Consider the following 20,810-nt stretch of genomic DNA (forward strand, 5'->3'; position numbering starts at 1 on the left):
CACATTTAGACACTCCGAGAGTTCAAAATCATGAAAGAAGTGAGGAAACTTGGATGAAAACTTGAGGTCACCTTAAGAACTAGGCATGACTCAGTTCCAGACAGACTGAAGAGCAGCTCTAAATAAAGGCGAGCCGTACTGAGTGCAGAGCTAACCTGTTGAGGGCAAATGGTAAACGCTGGAGAAGCCAAGGTCCCCAGCAGGGCACCAGGGCAGAGCTCTTGAGTGCTACATGAAGCCCGCCTGGGGTAGGAAAGGGCTGCTCTTGTGGAAAGAACACTTGGAGATAAGGAAAAAGTTTGAGGAAGAACAAAGACTCACCACCAGAATATCTCTGCCTGACATCTAAATCGATTCAGGAAACTGTTCAGTAAAGCTCTTGCTCGTTTGTAACTTTATTCATCTTATATAAAATTAACTCTCTGTACTTTTTTCCTTTATCTTAGTCTGTTAGTAATAATTAACATTTATAAATTTACAAGAGTCTTTTAATTAACTACGGGAGGCAGTGTGTTATCCAGAACTTTTGGCTTTACATTCCATTTTACTTCCATTGAACCATAAAGGCCACATTCTCTCTTGTGGCGAAACTTTCAAAGCATGTTGTTAGAGGAAAACCAACAGACTTTGGTCACACCTAGGTGAGTATAGCTACCAAGAGATTATCCCCTACTGGTCAGGGTGGTGATGGCAACTCCATAACCAGCTCCAAAGGCAGGCGTGCGGGTGGAAGTTTGATGGCAGAGGAAGGTGAGAAGGACCAGTGATTGAGCGCCTACTGATAGGGATTGGATAGCTCTAAACCTTGTCCTGTACCAGTCTCAAGGTTTTATAGGAATACTCTAAACTGTATGCACCAAATCCTCTAACTATCCCTACTCAAACATTCACCCTTAAGCCTAGTGGCAGAAAAGATGGCAGGCGTTATTCAGTAAGGCTGAAGACTGAAGCAAAACATCAGAAGCCAAACTATTTTAAAAAGTCGACTCCTTTTTAACTTTCCTATATCTCCACTGAGTTCCAATCCTCGTTCCTAAGACTTGGTTCCGTGCTTCTGCTTTGCTTTCACACAACGACCCAATGCAATCAGGTTTTTATGACCATTACACTCCATTGAAATCATGCTTGCAAACATCATCGGTGAGCTATTACGTACCATATTTAATGCCAGAACCCCATAATCTAGTTTCTCCCCTCTCCAGTCTATCCTCCACACTTCTGGGATTCATATTTCCCAAAGAGAGATTTGACTACTTCTCACCCTTCCTTAAAAATGACAAACGGTTTCCATTGTCTATAGGGAAAAAAGTCCAAATTTCTAAGTATGGCTGTTTTCCAAAGCCTTTCACTCCACACCCCAATCCAGGGCACTGGTTTCGTCTTAGCGCTATGAGCTGCTTGTTCCCCAGTGCTCCATGAATTTTCATTGCATCTGTAGCCTTTTTTGTCCTGGCTTACAAGAATGTTCTTTCCCTCAGTGTCTTTCTTTTGAAATCCTCCTCATTCTTAAGAACCAGCTCTACTGTCACTTTTCAAAGCTCCTTCAGATGCTGTCAGGCAGAATTAATCACTCATTCCCCTTTGTTCACTTAACATTTTGTTCACCCAATGAGTAGAGGACTCGCAATCAATTTATGGCTATTTGTTTACAAGGCCACTTGCCACTCCAGACTGTGGTTCCCGAGAGTGGGGGCACCCAGTACAATGAGCAGCAGAGAATGGCCCAGAAAAGTTTTTGAGCATAAATGAGTGAACATCTCCTCTGCACTCCTCAATCTTAATCCAAAATTCATGTGATACATTCTCTTTCAGAAGGCCACTGGGCTGAATGGTTCCATGGGAAACCATTCACGAGAGTAAGATCTGAGTAGACCCCCCTTGGAACCAACAATATGACAGTAGCTCTGCCTTTCCTTCACTTTTATCCCTTTACCTACCTCTAGATGACTTCATCTTACTAATTTGATATTTTACAAAAAGAAGAAAAAACTGAGTGTACATGTGTATAATTAATTATCTGTCTTCTGATTCTGATACGCTCCACTGAAAGTTATTTCCACTCTGTCCAAAAGGAAAAACTGATGTTTAAACAATGATGAAATACTTTCTTAAAAATTAATACTAAATTGTAATGCTTATTTGGATCTTTATGCTTATTTATTGGTACACATGTACAAATATCTTTATTTTTCTTAAACTGGCTGTTTCTGGCTCTGGGGGCCGTATTTTATTTGTGAATTTTACTACAGAACACAGTTGCATGTTGGAGTTTCCTGGTAGATGATAAAGTAGTTAATTATCACTAGCATTTAAAGGTTAAGCTGCACAATGGGCACTGGGGCAATCAGCAGTGTTCTAATAGCATAATTGCTTTGGAATCAAATTGGACTTGGCACAGCCTCTCATCATGAATCTTACAAGTCCGCCATTCTGCCTCTGGAAGGCCACTTGAATCTTTACTGGGCATGTGAACAGGATGAATTAAATAAATACTGATAAAGACAAAGTCATGCTTTTACTAGAAAAGCTTATTTTTATTTCTCTGTAGTTATTTTCTAAGTCTAGCTAGGTTGAGTATTTCCCTAGCTTACTACATAAGAAACTTACTGGAGCTGCACCCTGACTCTGCGTAAATCTACAAATTTAGATACATTAAACATAAATCTTTTCTCACTACAGTTTGATCATGTAACTATATCAGCAAATTTGTTAGGAACAGAGAGTCACAATCAGAAGCAGTGGCTGATCCAGAGAAGGCAAAGACCTTAAATGTGAACGTTTAGTAAAAAGCTCTGTATTTTCACAAAGTAAACACTTACATTGGGATATTCAAAAGAAAAAGGCAGATGTTTAATGAAAGAAAAAGGGGGAGAAACAAGGTGAGACCAAGGAAAAAATAATAAAAATTTCTAAGTCTCATATGGAAATCCCAATGGCTTTGGTAGCAAAAGATAAGCTTTAAAGACAGTTATTCCTAACATTAACAAATCACGTTTTACCTCAACATAAGAAAAATTCTAAGTTCTAGTTTGAAAGCCAACCTAGACTTTACTCACTAGGCTACTGACCAAGTCAGCTGGAAAACTGGCACCTCTAGCAATAGAAGTGGATGACCCCATCCTTTCACCTGTGCTCCTCTACCACCTCAAGATCAAAGACGACCATGTATGAGAAAAATTCCTATAAAGTACCCTACCCAAAAGAGGTAATGCTGTTATAATTAGCTGATTTTAATAACAGGTAGCACAAATTTTACTAGCAGGCAGGAGCATCTCTCTGGAGCCAGACTGCCTGGGTTTGAGTCCAGAGTCTTCCACTTAATAGCTGTGTAGCCTTGGGGCTATTGCTCAGTCTCAGTCTCTCTGTAGTGTGGGCTAACACCCCACCCACTCCCTCACCCGGCTGCTTTGAGGAGTAAGTGAAAGAATCCCCACACAGTACACAGCACAATCCCAAGCAGACAACTGAGAGCTCTGCAACAGGGACCCAGCACTCCGACTGTGCACTGCACTCCTGACAACAGAGCTCGTAAGGATCTTCTATTTTAAGCCGCAAGGAAGGGCTATTCTAAGCCTTTCTGTAGTACTCCCCCTCAGCATAGATACACAGATGGTCCATAATGACAGGGTTTCAATAGGCCGCTATTAACCAAAACACATCTCCTTTCAACAATCACAGGAAGGTTTTGGTTCAATACTGCAGGCAGGACTATAAATACTACCTTCACATCGGAGTTTCTAATTTGATTTCAAATGCATATCAAGCTAATTCTGCTTTCCATTTGCATAGGTGCAGTGCTCAAATGTCCCTGGCCCCCCTACAAGATTCCAACCAGAAAGACTATGCTAAAGGTCAAGTGGACAACCATGATCAAGAACACTGAAACTCATTTGTTATGGTTTGTTTGCTCATCAGCTAAGGACTTCAAACACCCCATGTACTTGGTACCAAAGGGTAAATCCATTTTCAAACAGATAAAGGGGATAATGACAGGGCAGAGGGCACCATGAAAATCTGGCTAGGGTCACTGCCAGTCTTGGTTCACCCTGTTTTACACATGTCGTCCAGGCCTCTCTTTACTCTCAACAATAGCTCAGCATAGATGATAAATTATGCTGCTCCTCTAACTGTGGCTCATTTGGTACAGGAATTAGTTTGGGTCAGGGACAATTCAGAGGGAATTTGCTTGTGGTGGTGGGGGTGGGGAGGATGAAGAAGGCAGGCTCAAGAGCCCTGTCGACTCTTTACTGATGCCATAACCAAAGTCCTCAATTTAATTTCTTCTGGAAAAGACCATGTCTAGAACAGACAGGAATACTGTTGAGTTTTCTTGAGTCAGAAACGCCAAGGTGCTGCTGGAGATGAGCAGGGACTCAGCCCAGGCCTTCAACTGGGCAGAAGGGCCTTCGAGAGGAGGAGCCCTACAACCATGAGTCATCCAGAATCAGAACATTCACCAGGCCTCAAAGCATTTCAGTTCTGACATACTTCCAACATGTTTGGAAGTAATATCCTGAACAAATCTATGCTTACCAAACTAACATAGAACCATAAACCAATGATATTGATTGTATAGTATTACACAAAATAACTGCTACAACATTTTAACATTTATCTCATTTATAGAGAAACAACCAGGAGAGAGAGAGAAGATAATCCTCAATTGGGAAAAATTAAATATAAAAACTTTAAAATGAAAATTATTTTGTCAAAATGTACGTCTTACATACTGACTCATAACACATGCAAATTTATGTAAATTCGCTTAAAATATATAGCATGCAGGTGGTGAAAAACCCAAATATGGTAGGGCGTTGAGACAGTCCACTGCTGTCAGTTTATTGTTCATTACAGTAAGACTTTATTTTATAACTTGCTTGATTAAGAAGTCATTAAAAAACATATAACCCTAACTGAACTTGCTTTTTCAAATTAACATAAATCCAAATTTACCTTCAAAGATGACTGCAACTTTTTGAAGACCTGCCCTTGTTAAAACAGGATTTAATATAATCTCCATATAATGAATCCGTTCTTAACAAATGTTTCACCTTCTATAACATTTTCATGAACAACAAATTCTTTAAAATGTTCTAATGCTGTCTTTGTCTTTCTGCTTCTCTCCCGGTGAAAGAAACTTGGACCAAGATGAACTTCTTTGGTAGATAATCAAAATTTTCTCAAATCAGAGGAATGATTAAGAAGAGAGGTGGTGTCCACAATGATCATAGTATGGGTGCTAGCTAGAGTCAGCTCTGGGTTCAAGACCAGGCTATACCATTTGCTGTGTGACCTTGAACAACTTAATAAACCTCTAAAGCTTCCAATTTCCCAGTGGGTAAAAATGAGGATAACAGAAGTATTTCCTTAGAAATGTTGCTGCGAGGCTGAGAGGAGAGTGCATGTTGTGAAGCACAGTACCTAGCATCACGAAGAGCTGTTCCTTTTCGGCTAATGTGGAAACAACCACACAATCTTAGTCCACTTACAGACACATTCAACAGGTATTTACTGAATACCTACTAAGCACAGAAACAAAGATGAATGAAATATACACTTTGCCCTCCAGCAGGGCTCCATGGGTTAAAAACACTTAGAATACAAAAGTCCAACATATTTTTTCCTTCATGCAGTAGAATATACAGCACTTCAATATTCGGTCATTCATGTTTTGTTTCCATAGTCTCAGCACTATGTATTATTTGGTCAGGATAAAATGCTGTAATAATTTATAAGGTATCAATAAAATTGATTTTAAATTAGGACATTATCTTAATGTCCTCTTGGGGTTTCTTGACTGTTATTTCCTCTTCCTGGAATAAAGCCGTTGGCTCCACCCCAGAAATTTCATTGAATACAGTTACTTTAGCTGGCAAGCTGAGCTGCTGCAACGTGATGCTTTGACACCAAAGACACAGGTTTGATTCTTGTAGAAGCACCACAGCTTCCATCTTGTACAGCCACTGTCTGCATGTGGTCCAAACTGTGGGTCACAAGAGGAAGGAACTGGGGGAATGAGAGGGGATTAAGTACATCCCCTTACCACTCATGAAGAAGAGAGCCCACGAATAATACATAGAAGTCACCTACATCTTTTAAACTGTCTAATCACCCCGAAGCCATGTCATGCCCTTCAATTCAATGGACTTCCTCAAAGTTGGCAAGACCTAACAGTCCTACGTGTATTTGTCCTAGACCAAGAATTCTCCTCCCTCATTAACACAGATTCTGTAAATCTTGTATGCAGACACTCAGTAGAGTCACATGCACCTGCCACTTGCTTCCGGGATTAGTTTTTTGGTAAAGCACCTATAAAATACACCCTAAATCATTCATTCACCTATTGCCTTATAATCAATGTTACTAAGTATCAGTGACAAATACGATGTGATATATGAATTTGTCCTAAAAACAGAGTGGTTGGCAAAAGTTTCCTTCCTGAATTTTCTGGGAAGGTGAATTTGCTTTAGACCTATTCTTGTACTGTGCTGTTCTTGAATCAAAATACCAACATTCTTCTAACAGCTGATTCGAAAGAAGCTGAAGTAGGGTAGCTGCTCAGAGAAAATAAGTGACTCAGCTTTAAGACTTGGCAAGCTATATCTTAATGGACCAGAATCCTCATTTTAGTAACTATTAAAATTTATTGGAAAAGAAAGTCTTTTCATGTTGCTATTTTTTCCAGTAAACTGTTTTAATCTATTTGAAAGGCTAAACATTTTTTTTCTTCCAAAGAATGTTAACTCCACAGAGCTGCATATATATTCTTATGCAGTATGTATGCAAATACACTCTATACAATACTGGAGGGTAACTCAGGGAACACAGAGGGAAAGGACAGTATATCAGTTTAAAGGCAGGCTGCCCAACAGTTTTAAGGTTGCTAATCAGATACTCCAAGCCTTCTTCATACCACCTCAAAGGGTGAGTTTTCAGGGATCACTTAGCCAATTTGGTCTTAAGGTCCTTCATTAAAACACTAAAGTGAGTTGTTCTAGAACAGAACTGGCAAACAGAAATATAATGTGAGCTACATGTTATTTAACCCAATGTATCCAAAAGCACCATGTCAACATGTAATCAATATCAAAATTATTAATGAGACATTTTACATTCTTTTTTTTAGTACTAGGTCTTTAAAATCTGGTGTGCACTTTACACTTACAGCACATCTCAATTTGGATTGGCTAATTTCCAGTGCTCAATTAGCCACATACAGCTTGTGGCTACCACATGAGATGACACAGGTCTAAAAGTTACTGAAGTCACAATAAGAATCAACACCCAATAATACAAGCATCTAGCACTGTACAGAAATATAGGCCTGAGCTAGCTCCTGCCTACCTTCTGGAATCTCAGCTGAAGGTCTCTCCCTCCTTGTGCTGGGACACCCCATCTCTTTTACCCCTCAGTGCAGGTTTCTGCCAAGAGCTCTCTGTCCCAGGCTCTGAGTGGCCAGCATCTTTTCACCTTTTATGTCTCAGCTTAAATGCCACTTTCTCAGAAAGGTCTTGTTGGTGATGCCATCTAAGGAGATCCCTTCTGGAAATCTCTATCATAGCCCCTTGTTGACTTCCTTCCTACAATTTGTATCATGGCCATTATTTTGATTATTTGCTTAGCTCTTCTACTTGACTAGAAGTTCCATGAAGGCAGGGACCACGGCTGGTTTCATCACAAGGAAAACTCAGCAGTTGGTTTAGCGCCTCAATTATTGGCTGCTGAACAAGTGAATGAGGACATCACCTGATCTGCTCATGCATCGATGTTCATACATCACCTGTTCCCATACTATTTTCAGTATGTTGAGATTAAAGATAACGCACTCCTAAAGGGCACGTACTGTTGCGCCTTCTTTCTTTATATTCTCAGTGCTCAATATAATGACTATCATAGAAGAAGAGCTCTGTGTGTGCGTGTGTGTGCAGGTGCGTGTAGGCACACCAAAGGAAGGAGGGAGCCTTCAAAAGCGGTTCATTTAGAACGTGGTATCATGACAAGACAATTTTCAGGACTATGCTGAAAAGATATTAAGAAGAAGTAGTGAAAAAGTAAAACTGAAATGAAGGTCTGAAGGGTGCCATGTAAAGAAAAGAGTCAAAGGTGGCCCCTCTTCCTTGTTTGTTCCACCCCCAATCATGGGCACAGGTCCTCTCCCTGACGGCCAGCACCAGGTTTGACCTCTGGGTCGGCACACAGGGAATAGCTGTTGCTGCATAAACGCATCAAGGCCACCAATTCTTCTTTATTCTAAAAGAGATAAATCTTCAGCATAAGGGGGACATTTTTCAACTGGTTATCCCTCTTCCTCGTCTCTCATCATGCCCTTCATCAGCTGTCTGTGACTGGAAAGAAACAAATCTTACTCAGGTCTGCCCACTGAAAAGGCGGGATTCAAATGAATCCTGCCTCACAGAGCACCATGTGAGGAATGCAGGCATCAGCAGTCTTTCTGTGGCTGCTCACTTAGAGATTCGGGATCCCTGGGGATCCCCTTGAAATGTTTATGCCCCAAGGAGGTATGTGATAAAAGGAAAAAAAACCTTCAGTACTCTCCTTTTTTTTCTGGATAGTTAAGTCACCACACACAGGTGATGAAAGAAAAAGCCAAATGTAGGGCAGACAGATAATAACACTTGTTTTTTTAAAAAAAGAGCTTTACGTTGGTTGATTTTTTACATCACAGACAACTACCTAGAGTTTTATGTAAATTTTTAGTATATAAAGCAACATAAGGCATTAATATCAGTTTAACAAAATGACTTCAGTATACTGAGGAATGAAAACAAATGAGACAGACACTTAGAGGCACAATTTCAAATAGTTCCAAGGGAATGATCTCAAGCAGCACATTTCATTTGACAACTGGATTTAAAGATGCAAGGGTTTGATAAGATACACACAACACTGGAAGAACAGGGTGATTCACCAAGCACATGCCAAGATTCCTCTGGTCTAACCAGAAAACAGTATTATTCCACTAACCAGTGCTAGCTGTTGAAAGGGGAGTCAGGTTCTGGTCTAATCTCCCCCACTCCCCCAACAAGTGACCATGGGTCAGAGAGCTAAATGGTAAGGAATGACGGAAAAATGTCTCAGAGCTCTGCTCCACTTGTATCCCAAAAGACCATGCATGAGTGCTGGTCCGCTGCTCCAGCTTCTCTGACCTTTCCCTCTCCTCTCCCTCCGCCCCCGGATCGCACCCCGCCCGGACAGCAATACCTCTGTCAATACTTAGTCTTGCCAGTGGCACTATGGGCTAAAGAGGTTGTTGACCCTTATTCTAACATGTCCTTTTAGGTTAATTACTTTTGTATACTCGGTGTACTCAGTGACATTTAATCACTACAGCGCTCCTCGGTAAACAGAACTGAATGGAGCCAACTGCAATTTGGCATCGAGCTAAATGGTGCGGTAATAGCAGCACGCTGAAAATGGACTGCAAGAAAATGCTCTCACTCACCACACTGAGAAACAAGGTGAAGACCGTTCGATCAATCATTATTTTATTAAAAAAGAAGAGCACTACTCAGTAGTACGCTTTTGCTATTTAATACTAAATATGTCTTGAAGGACATCCTGCACTTCGCAATGTAAGGATAGTCCAGTGTTTGCTGAACAAACGAATGAAAATAAAAATAACTCAAAGTACAGGTATGACTTTTGTGGTAGGGTGTCTCCCCTGTCTGTCTCTCTCACACATGTACACACACACAAGCACACACATCCCATAGCAGGAGAGCCCTCTGCTAACATAGCCAAGAGGCTACCATCTTGGTAGTCTTTTGCTTTGTAAGTGTTCAGCGCACAGAAATCTAGATGCAGAAGATCCCACAACCTAGTGTGTACAAGAAAACATCCAGGAGCATGAGATTAATCAAATGCCATGTTATAAACCTTGAGCCACTGACCAAGTTTGCTAAAACAGCCATGGACTTCCTTCCACTGGGAATGGAGAGTGGGTCGGAGAGGCCATTAACAGCCTTGACAGCACCAGCCAGACCACTGGAGGCAGAGGGTGATTCTGCAGAAGTACTTTCAATACTAGTTGGCAAATGGAAAATGAGGCTTTACTCCTCTATCTGAAGAATTACAAAGACTTTGCAAAAAGAGTCATGCTCTGTGACACCAGTCGAATTCTACAACTTTAGCTGAATAGCTATTCTGTGTTGGCACTATGCTAGACACTGGGGACACAAAGTGAATAAGGCATCAGTTTTACAGCACTGTGGGGTCCAGAAGAAAGGGAATGGAATGGAATAATCATGGGCTCCAGAGTGAGAGTGCTCTGGTTTCCACCTGTTAGCTGGGTGATTCTGGCAAGTTAACCCCTCAAGGCCTCAATTTTCATACCTGTAATATGGAGATAAGGATATTGGTCCTACAGGATTGTCATGAAGATTAAATGAGATAACTACATGACGTGGCAGGCATATTGCCGCCCTTCCTTTCATACTTTCTGGTGGAATTTGCCCTGGAAGACAATGGCCAAGCCTTTGCCAGCAAGCCCATCAGGGCAGCAGGAGGCCCCAAGAGCTGCTGTGCAAGTCTCCTCTTGGCCTTCCTTTGAAAGAAGGTAATGGGCACTTCTTCAGATCTCAGGTTCTGGGGAAATGCCACTCTGTCCAGATTCAAACATTTCAGACAGCATGTTCTCTAGTCTGGGGATCTATCTGCCTTCTCAGCTTGGTGCCCTCTTCAGAAGTTCTGCTCTTTCTCCTTATCTGTAGAACACCTGGCAGCCCTCCAGCACGACCTTGCGTCAGAGTGACAGAGTGAAGACTAGACTTGCAACCCTAACGTCACTGGAATCTGACAAATGAGTCCGAAGTGAGTGAGGCATCAAGTCTAATGGGGGAAGGGGAGCACAGCATGTATCCCTTGTTAATAACTACACACCAGCACTTACTGCGCTGAGGCCCAACTGCATGCTGGGTACTCTCCTGGGCTAAGGCACTGACTCAGAACACAATAAAAAGGGTGGATGAGAACCCTACCCTCACAGAGCACTTACTCTAGTCAGGGAACATAAAAATAAATTAAGTTATTAATAAATAAAAAGTGAATAATAAAAAGTGCAAATGGCAACATGTTACAAAGGAAATAAACAGGATGCCAAGAATGAGACAAACTAATGACAAGATGGTCAGAAACCACCTCTTCAAAGAGATGACATTTAGGCTGACTCCAGAAACAAAACTGGGAGCCAAGCATGTGAAGAGGCAGGAGAAGAAGGTGGCAGAAAAGAAGGAAGGGCCCAAAAAGGTGGAAAGTCCACGGTGATACTAGAGGGAGAGAAGGGCTGAGGGCCTGCCATGGGGAGAGAGCATGAGGGGACAATGGTGGGAAGAGGCAGGGACCAGGCTGTGCAGAACCCAGCAGACCATGGTGAAGTCTGTGTTTTATTCTAAGTGCCACTAAAGGGGAGCCATGAGATGACGCACCTTCTAAAAACTGCACAGAATAGGGGCCATAGTCAGAGTAAGACCTTTAAAATCACTTAAGAACAAAGAAGATTACATTGTCTATCTCCACCCTTGGTAATCAAAAATAAAAATAATATCAAGTGTACAACATAAACCTGACATGCATGCTAAAATTAAAATAGCAAAATTCTGAATTAGACCATCAAAGCTGAGCTTTCATCACTTTTGGTGCCTCTGCTTTACTGGTGCTGTTAGCATGGCTTAAGTGGGCCTGCCAGGTAACAGAGCTTTGGAGAGGAAGCAGTGGTCCAGGGGAGACGCTGGTGGCTTGGACTGGAGGGAGTGGTGGACAAGGGAAGAAGAGGATGGATTTGAGAGATGTACAGGTATAACCCAGTGACTCTCTTCATACGTACATATGTGTACGTGCTGTAAGCACGTGTGAACATGTGCAGATATATATGTATGCATGTAATTAGAACGCAATCAGGTTTGTCAACATACTGGTGTCATCTTCCTGCATCTGCAATCTGATATAGGCTCAAACCAGAAAAAGAAAGGGCAGAAGTTTGAGGTATCCCACGAGAATGTGCCTAATCTCAAGGAGCTCGTGGGACTGCATGGTGGATGTGAGCGACATCCTACAGGTTTATTACAAAAGCGTAGGGGTGGGGGTGGGGGCCAACAACTGATCTAGCCACAGAATTAAATTTCCACAAAGCGGTATACCAGGGATTTAGATAGATGCTAAAGAATAAATGCTGATCCTTTCTCAAAGAAACTTACAAAGAAGAAAGGTAAGACATATTTCTGTGACCAATAGAAAACTGAAATGTAAGAGCACAGTAAGATGTTAATAAGAAAAGGGGTGGGATTTATCCACTGAGACTTCCAGGGCACTGCTTCAGAAGGAGGAGTAAGCTGGGCCAGGGCCAAAACCTGGCCTGAGGTAATTTCAGGCATGGGAGGAAGTTAGGCCAAGTCTGGGAGGAAGCAGAGGAGAGTAAGGCACAGAGCAGCTAAGACCCCAAAAGGTGTCCTGTCTCTGGGATGGAGTCACGGGCCAGGAGAAGACAAGCCAGTGGGAGCAAACACTTCCAGGACTGGGCAGTGCTTCTCGGCCCTGGCTACAGCCACCTGTGGAGCTTTAAAGAAAGCCCCACCTGGATCTGCCCCAGAGCAAGGAAGTCAGACTCACCGCAAAGGGGGTGCCTGGACAACTTTAAAAGCCCTTAGGTAATTCTAAAGCTGCGAGGCTCTGACCCAAGGCAAAATCAGACAATCAGCAGCCCCAGTGACTGCTGTCAGTCAGAACTCCTAATCAACTAGAACCACCTGCCTATTGGCACCAAGGCAGCTGCAGGCCTTTCAGAGAGCACAAAGAGCTCAGAGGTAGTGACGGCATCCCAGACTTTATCTCCCTGTGGCTGTTCTTGTCAGGATGAACCACACTTAACTAGTAAGAAATAACATATTTCAAACTCATAGTTTGGAGTTGGGATGAAAAACTCAATCACGACCATGTCACAAGATGAGGCCAGATGCTCTCTACACATTTCTCAACGCCTGAATGTGGCGTTCCCACGCGTGACTCTACCATGCTGACAAAGTGATGTATTTTGAGTGCCATAATTAAAACAATAATCTCAATAAAGTGGGCATTATGAGATAATTGGCCATCCTCAGGTATTAAGCAAACTGTGGTAAAAGCCAAGGATACTCATCGCCAAGGTCAATCACCATAATTGCTTATCTGAATTAATTATTGCTATTGTAAATCCTGCTTGATTTAAAAAAATAAAATAAAATAAAAACTGATCTAACACACACGGCAGGGAAATGACCTGAGAAGTAGTTCTTGTTGTTGCCTGACTACTGGTCATTTAAGAATTCCTATAGTCAACTCTGCAGTGCCCTAGCTTACATTCTACCCCTTTAAACCATGCTTCCTTGCAGTCTGAGTTCATTAGGGAAATATGCCTATCAGACATTAGAGAAGCGGCTGCGAAGAGCAACCGATGGTAACAGAGGAAAACGGAGTGGCTCTAAATTAATAATAAAATTAGGGGGTACAAGAGAGAAACACCCATTAATCTGTGAGTTGCATTCCCCCCATCAGCACATCACAGGAGAAGTCTTTACTGCCTTTTGCAGAAACTGAGTCTCTCGGTTACACTGCTTTATAGCTTGTGGGAAGACACTTCACCCTCCACACGCCACTGTAAGCTTGTCTAGATTAACACTCAGGCTCCAGGAACCAACAGTCAAACCAGAAGAGAGTCAGGAAAAGCTTTGAAGACCATGAGGGAAAATAGAATTTTTGACCTTCCTGGGGCTAACTGGAATGTGTTTGGCAATCGAAGAGTATAAAACTTCTTTTTTAAGCTGTGATTAAACATCAAGACTTTGATGTTTTATACGGCATTCTTCCCTACTAATTAACTTCATTAGTGCAAGTTAATTACTGGGGAAGAATACCGTATAAAACATCAAAGTCTTGATGTTTAGTGTCACTATCAGTTCAACAAAACAGTAATAAAGAAATAATTTCTTAAAGCACATTTATGCATGCTCAGCACTTCTATTTACAAGCTCACATTGTATGATAGGAACATTTTTCAAAATATCCAAAGATGCTATCCACAATGCAATCCAACTGCACTGACAGCAACAACATACCATTTAATGTAGAGTAATTAAGTGGCCAAGAATGCCACATAAAGCAACAGAACTGAGACATTTAATCATAGTTATGAGGAGGTTATAAATCTACCATTACTATGAGATGAAGGAATGGGGGAAACCCAAGGCAAATATCCACAAGAAGAACTCTGTAACCTGAAGGCTAATTCTAATTACGCATTAGACAATGAGTTTAGCTTCAGTCCGAGAAAAAAAAAATGGGCCAAGTTATAAAACAAGAAGTGCAGACTGCAGGTCCTTTCAAGCACTATTGGACAAGAGCAAGTGTACTTGGCCCTTCCTTTGGAACACAGTGTACTGTGCAGTGAGAAGATGGGAATGTGAAGACCACTGGTGGGCCCTCTCAACATGGAGCTCGCAGCCACAAACAGGCTCTACCGAACATGGCAGGAAAGTTCTCATCTTTAGCTAGGAGGGAACAGAGAAATTATCTAGCCCTTTGCTATTCAAGTGTGGTCCACTGTCTAGCAGCATCGAAATCTCCTAAGAGGTTCTTAGAAATGCAGCATCTCAGGCCCCGCCTCAGATCTACTGAATCAGAATCTGCATTTGAACCAACATGTGTGCTTTCGATGCTCATTAAAAGTTTGAGGAGCTCTTGTCTACTTCAACCTCCTCACTTTATGCAGGAAGAAACCTGAATCTCGAGGGATGAAGGAACTCACACAAAGTAACACAGGGCGCATACTAGAAGCCAATCCTCTGGATTTTAATAAGAGGCAGAGGATGTGAAGCCTGTGTACTGTGAAAAGAAACCAACCTGTATCCAGAGGAGCAGGGCGCATCAATAAAAGAGGACACAAAAGGGGTCAAGGAAGTGACAAAGGGGCTTGCTTCATTAGGTCTGACATTTCTTGGTTCAAATTTATGTGACTCAGGCCAAGAACTCTATCAAACATGTATGAAGTGAAAACTTAAAATTTTGTAAACATGAAAAATAAAAAGGACATTAAAATGGGTAAAAAGAAAACTCAGAGAAGGAAAAGCTTAGAGCTCTCCACTTTATTTTTTTGAAGGGGGAGGGAGATGAGAGAAAATGTAGCATCCATGGGGCCACCACATGACTGCACAGGATGTGGACTGCACAAGTGGGGGGAGCACCACATATGCAAACATAGGCGATGTGAACTGTGCTCCTGTGCAACTGTGCGTGGTCAGACTGACCCGAGCCCACGAGAGTGCGAAAAGCACGGACAGGCTTGCTACATCACCAAAGGTTGAATCCAAAGGTCAATTAGGATCCCAGAGGATAGAACAAAAAGGACCAAGATGTAGGCTACATAAAAGTCAACTGAGCAACTTCATCAGAATTGTTAATCGTATACTGAATGTGTCTCCCAATGAAACGTGCACTCCATGAGGGCAAACATTTGTCGTTTTCACCACTATATCCCAGGGCCTAAGTAGAGCGCCTGTACTCGGCCAGCCATTGAAAAACAAAATTTTGCTAACTTCAACACATACCACGAGTTCTGTTGTTTAGTACATGCAGATCTTCACTTTATCATCATACAGTAATTACTACTCTGATGATGAAAGAAAATTGACAGATACACTTAACCCTTGGGAGTGGACTGGTTTCCTAGAGCAGCTGCAACAAAGTCCCACAAACCAGGTAGCTTCAAACAACAGAAATTGATTCTCTCACAGCTCTGGAGGCTAGAAGTCCAAGATCAAGGTATTGGCAGGGCTCCCTCTGAAAGCTCTAGGGAAGAAGCTGTCCTTGCCTCTCCAGCTTCAGGCATTGCTCGGTTTGTGGCAGCCTAGCTCCAATCTCTGCCTCTGTCTTCGCACGGCCTTCTCTCTCCGTTTATGTATTTCCCTGCCCTCATCCCCCCATTCAGTAATGGTAACAGTGTCGCTGAAGTGTCTCCACAACTATTCCTTCTAGATGATTTTCTCACCACATCCATGTGGGCCTTCAGTGTCAGGGTGCACTGGCTTTTTAAAGCTAGAATCTCCACAGGAAAGTTCTCTCACTCACTTCTTATTTCTTTCGGAGTCTTGCCTCATCTCTACTTTTAGGGGTATTAAGGAATTCAACCTGTAATACTTCTCCAAAGGAACAATATACAAAATGCAAAATGAAGAACTTGACCTCCAACACATTCTCTGACTCAAGACCTTGAATGAGCGTGAGCAGCAGCAGACAAGATGTGAGAGACCCAGAAAAACACTCCTCAGGCAAAGTGTGGTCCCTTGAGACAGAAGGCTACTCAATGGAGGACGAACTAAGATTACATGAGCTTTTTCCTCTAAAAAGAATTTTTTTAAAAGACTAACAACAAAATGCCTAAATGATGTGATTGGTACCTACTTTTATTAATTGACTTGTGAGTCAATATCTGAAATCAATCGTCTTAATCACAAAGTTACTTCTGACTTGAAAATATTTTTTGATAAATAATAAGCAAACTCAAGACACTTTTAATTCAAGCCAAAGTAGCTAAAAAAGAAATCACGCGCTCTTACATCCTAATATTCTGCCAAGTAGTTAAGTGTGGTAAGTGACATTCAGACATATGACCTTCTGTTCAATTCAAATGAGTTCTCTTTAGATATCTTGTGACGACTATTCTTGTGATTTAAGTACCTCATAAGAAAATCCATCTTTCGTTTTGCTTTTGTTTAGGAAAGACTTGAATAACCCCCTACAACAGTGTTCTGGCAAGCACTCAAATTATGTAATTCACCAGGTTCAACTCTGCCGGTACAATCACTTTCAAAGAAGATGGTTATAATACATTATCATTACAGCTATACAATCCAAGTTGAATTTTCCTTGGCTGAATTCCTAACATTTTAATGCTGAAATTGATCTGTTTTAAAAACATCATGTGAAGGGTTTTTAAATACCATACATGCCCAAGCTCTTTATTTTAAATGCTTTAGAAATGAGCTTGCATAAACAGAAAAAAAAAATCTGTTCTCTAATCTAGCATTAAGCATATTTTAAAGAACAACAGGCATGTTTCCAAACAAAGTACTGCAGTATACAAATTACCCAGCAGGGATGAAGATAACAGTGCTTCTTATGTGAGTTCAGAACCTAGAGAAAGCTGACATTTCATCCAAGTTGTCTTGGAGACAATATCCTTTGTATTATTTAAAACACAAGAGGTGCACAGTTGGGCGTGGGCTATTTCTTGAGAAGCAGTCAGATTATGAAGCTGCCAAGGTTCTATTACAACAATGAGGAATGGGAGTGTGTAAGCACTGGAATTATGCAAGGCGTTCTTAAGAACATGGGACTACCATGACTCACGTGCCAGGCTACAATCCGGTTCCCACTTGGGCAGATCTTCCTTTACCTCTAAGACCACTGCGTAGGCTGAATGCAATAGTGGCCAAGCTTTTTCATACCCCCCTGCATCCACATTTGGTAGCACCTCGTCATACTGATGCTAGATCTGGTCATGTGACTTGCTGTGGCCAAGGGTACAGCAGCAAACATGCAAAGAGAAGCTCTCTTGGACTTTGCCACTGCCAGAATACAAGCCTTGGCTAGACTGTTGGAGGGGTACAAGAGATATGTTGGGGAGAGCCAGGTCACTTGAGCTGAAGCCATTCTAGACCACGTAGCTGACCGGAGACACAAGAACAAAGTCAGCCAAGACAGCCAAACCTTGCCCAGGTAGAAGAACTTTTGTGTGCAGCCAATACAAAGACCAATGATACTAAATAGTCTTGATTTTACATCACTAAATTTTGAAAAGGTTTATTACACAGCAATTGCTAACAGATATAATCATTTAACTGAAAACAGGCACTATAGGAATAAAGCCCCTTCCCCTTTTCAAGCCATCCATATTAGGAATAGATGAAAACAATGTAAATTAAAAAGCAAATGCACTCTTTTCTGCTTCTCAGCCTTATGACTTCTAATACCTTATGAAATGAATCAACATACGTATAAATGGTAAACTATCATAAATTCATTGCTGCTTCACCAATACCAACTAACATTTGAAAAGCATTCTAGAATTTTCAGACCATTTCCACATATATCACCATATTCGCTGCCCTCCCCAAAACACTGTTAGGATAGAACTATCACGACTATGTTAGTGAGGAGCAAATAGAAATCTAGTGAGATTAAGTGACTGCTTACGGTCACACAGCTAGAGAGAAGTAAAGCTGGCATTAGAAGATAGGGCTTCCAACTCTAGACATCAACTCATTTTCACTAATACCCTGACACGAAATAAGGAGAACATGACAAGGTCAGTGAGATTACTCAATTCACGGGGTAAAAAGGCAAGATATCACACACTGCATATTGATGTAACTGAAATAATTTAGAAAAAATAGAATGGCTCACCAGTATGAATCCTAAGTTACATTGATATTCCAGGATTAATAACTTAGATATGTATCATTATTTTTAAAATATCATTTCTTTAAAAAGCAATAAACATTTTCCCAAATCACTATTTTTGAAATAATTCTCATTATTCAAATTGTGTACACAATTTTGTGACTCAAAGGAATTTTGAAGAGGAAGGGCCCAAAGTAATATCTTCATAAAATTAGTCAGGAAAGGCACTGTGGAAACTCTAAACTGGTTCTCTCCACATTTGAATATTAAAATAACTCTCAACTTCATGTTTATGCTCAGCTTAATTCTACATCTCATCTTCATTTAAATTTCCCCGAGGAGATTTTAAAAAGGGGATACAAAAGCATCTTGCAGGGTTATCATTTCACAAAAAAAGTACCATCTGAACTCTCAAAGAATGACCATGGAGTCAGTAGACTCTTGGAGACAAAGAAGAATGGGGACAAAGAAGGAAGGAATTCATCTTAAAGACAGTAGGAGTAAGTTTGAAGCTAAATTAATGGTCTATATCAAAGGTGGGCCAATTTCTTCCATAAAGGGCTTGACAGTAATCATTTTAGGCTTTGCAGACCACACAAGGTCTCTGTTGAACATTGTTTGTTTACAATCTTTTAAAAATGTAAAACCCGTCTTGGCTCATAGGCCACAAAAAATCAGACCAGGAAATGAGTTGGCCTGTGGGCCATAGTTTGCCTACCCTCTCATCTATATAACTGCAAGAGAATGTGGTGTATTCCTACATTTTTTATAATCTGAAGACTACAACAATCATAGCAAGTTTCCACCATGCCCTCCTCAGGGTGCACTCAATAGGACTCAAGGGGGGAGAGATGAGGATCTGCGTGGTATGGTCTGCAACTCTACCCCAGAGTCATTTCCCCACTCTGAGATGCTTAAGCATTTTGATTTTCATGATTTTAAAGGCAGGAGAAAGGTCATAAATTGTCATCTGATAACTTCAGTTATCAGTCAACTCAGTTTCAGGGCTTAACTTACGCCTAGGACACTGGATGAGAAATTGCTGGCTGACTGGTCTGGAGCAAAATGGGCTCAAGTTGCCTGAACGTTTTTCCCTCTCTTCACTGATTTATTCAAGAGTGTAACAAATGACTACTGTAACAGAGGCACTCAGACAGGAATAACGGAATGTTCAAAGCTGAAAAGGACAAGGTCTTTGCCCTCAAAGCGTTGTGTCCATGGAAAAGTCGGTGATAAGATAAGCACACAAGTCCAAGGCTGCATTTAAGAGACTGCATGTCAGGAAATCCTTTGGGGCCAGATGTGCTTTGGAAATCAGTATTTTGGGAAACTGAGAAAGGCAATGATACACTTACTGTAATAGGGTCTGGGATAAGACCCCATAATCAAACGTTAATATTTCTATAGTCAATTCAGTTTTGTTACCAAATGAGACGCAAAAAAACCTTACTGTTTTCAGAGCTTTTTGATTTCATAGTAGTGGATAACGGACTGTGGGCCTGCCTAATCTTGGAAGAGTCTGAAAATTTATTTCTCTCTCTTTTATAAAGTTTTAACTTAAGAAAACCACAGAATATGGTGATTCCAAAACCAAACGTCAAGTAATTGCCAACTTCTGCTGCATTAGGGTGGCCTATGGCACCAGATCTTTACAACAGACTACCTGAGTCTCCAGCTGAGGTGAGTTCAAGCTAATCAAGCACCTGAGCTAACCTCTGTTGCCAATCGTTTTTTTTCTTCTTCTCCCCAAAGCCCCCCAGTACACAGCTGTATATCTTAGTTGTAGGTCCTTCTGGTTCTGCTGTGTGGCCCACTACCTCAACATGGCTTGGTGAGTGGTGCTAGGTCTGTGCCCAGGATCCGAACCGGGGAAACCCTGGGCCGCCGAAGCACAGTGCACGAACTTGCCGTGGAGCTGCCCCAGCAACATTTTCTTGTGACACACAATAGTCATTTAAAAAAAAATCAGCTTTAAAAACATAGATAAAATACTTCCTAGGACAGAATTAAGGGATCCTTGGAAAGTATGTAGCATAGCTTTCTTAATAATTACCCACTGAATCACTAAATACCTGTGGCTAGAAAGGCAATATGGCTTTGGAACGGCCCACCTTAAGTGGACCCTACATCTCTAATTTCTGAGACAGCATGCTCCAACATCCCATATTATGAAAGCTAGAGATCTTATGACCTTCTTAGTATGTATATCCTGTCACTCTATGAACAAAGAGTCTGTGCCCAATTGACCTTTGCTTTTGCTACAGCAACCTGTATAAAGCAGCCCTTTATCAAAATCTAACAAATAAATGAAAGCTATTTTCATTTGTACACCTAAACATGAAAAACAAAATACAGTGTTCACT

At 41.3% G+C, this 20,810-nt stretch overlaps 1 protein-coding gene across 9 annotated transcripts in view; it reads right to left on the reverse strand.

Annotated features, from left to right (window-relative positions):
* TLE4 (TLE family member 4, transcriptional corepressor) overlaps window positions 1-20,810 on the reverse strand; it is a 141,616-nt gene that overhangs the window by 22,656 nt on the left and 98,150 nt on the right. The gene's annotated exons all lie outside the window — the stretch shown is intronic.

The sequence above is a fragment of the Equus quagga genome, chromosome 6, assembly GCF_021613505.1.
Source record: "Equus quagga isolate Etosha38 chromosome 6, UCLA_HA_Equagga_1.0, whole genome shotgun sequence".
Lineage (NCBI taxonomy): Eukaryota > Metazoa > Chordata > Mammalia > Perissodactyla > Equidae > Equus > Equus quagga.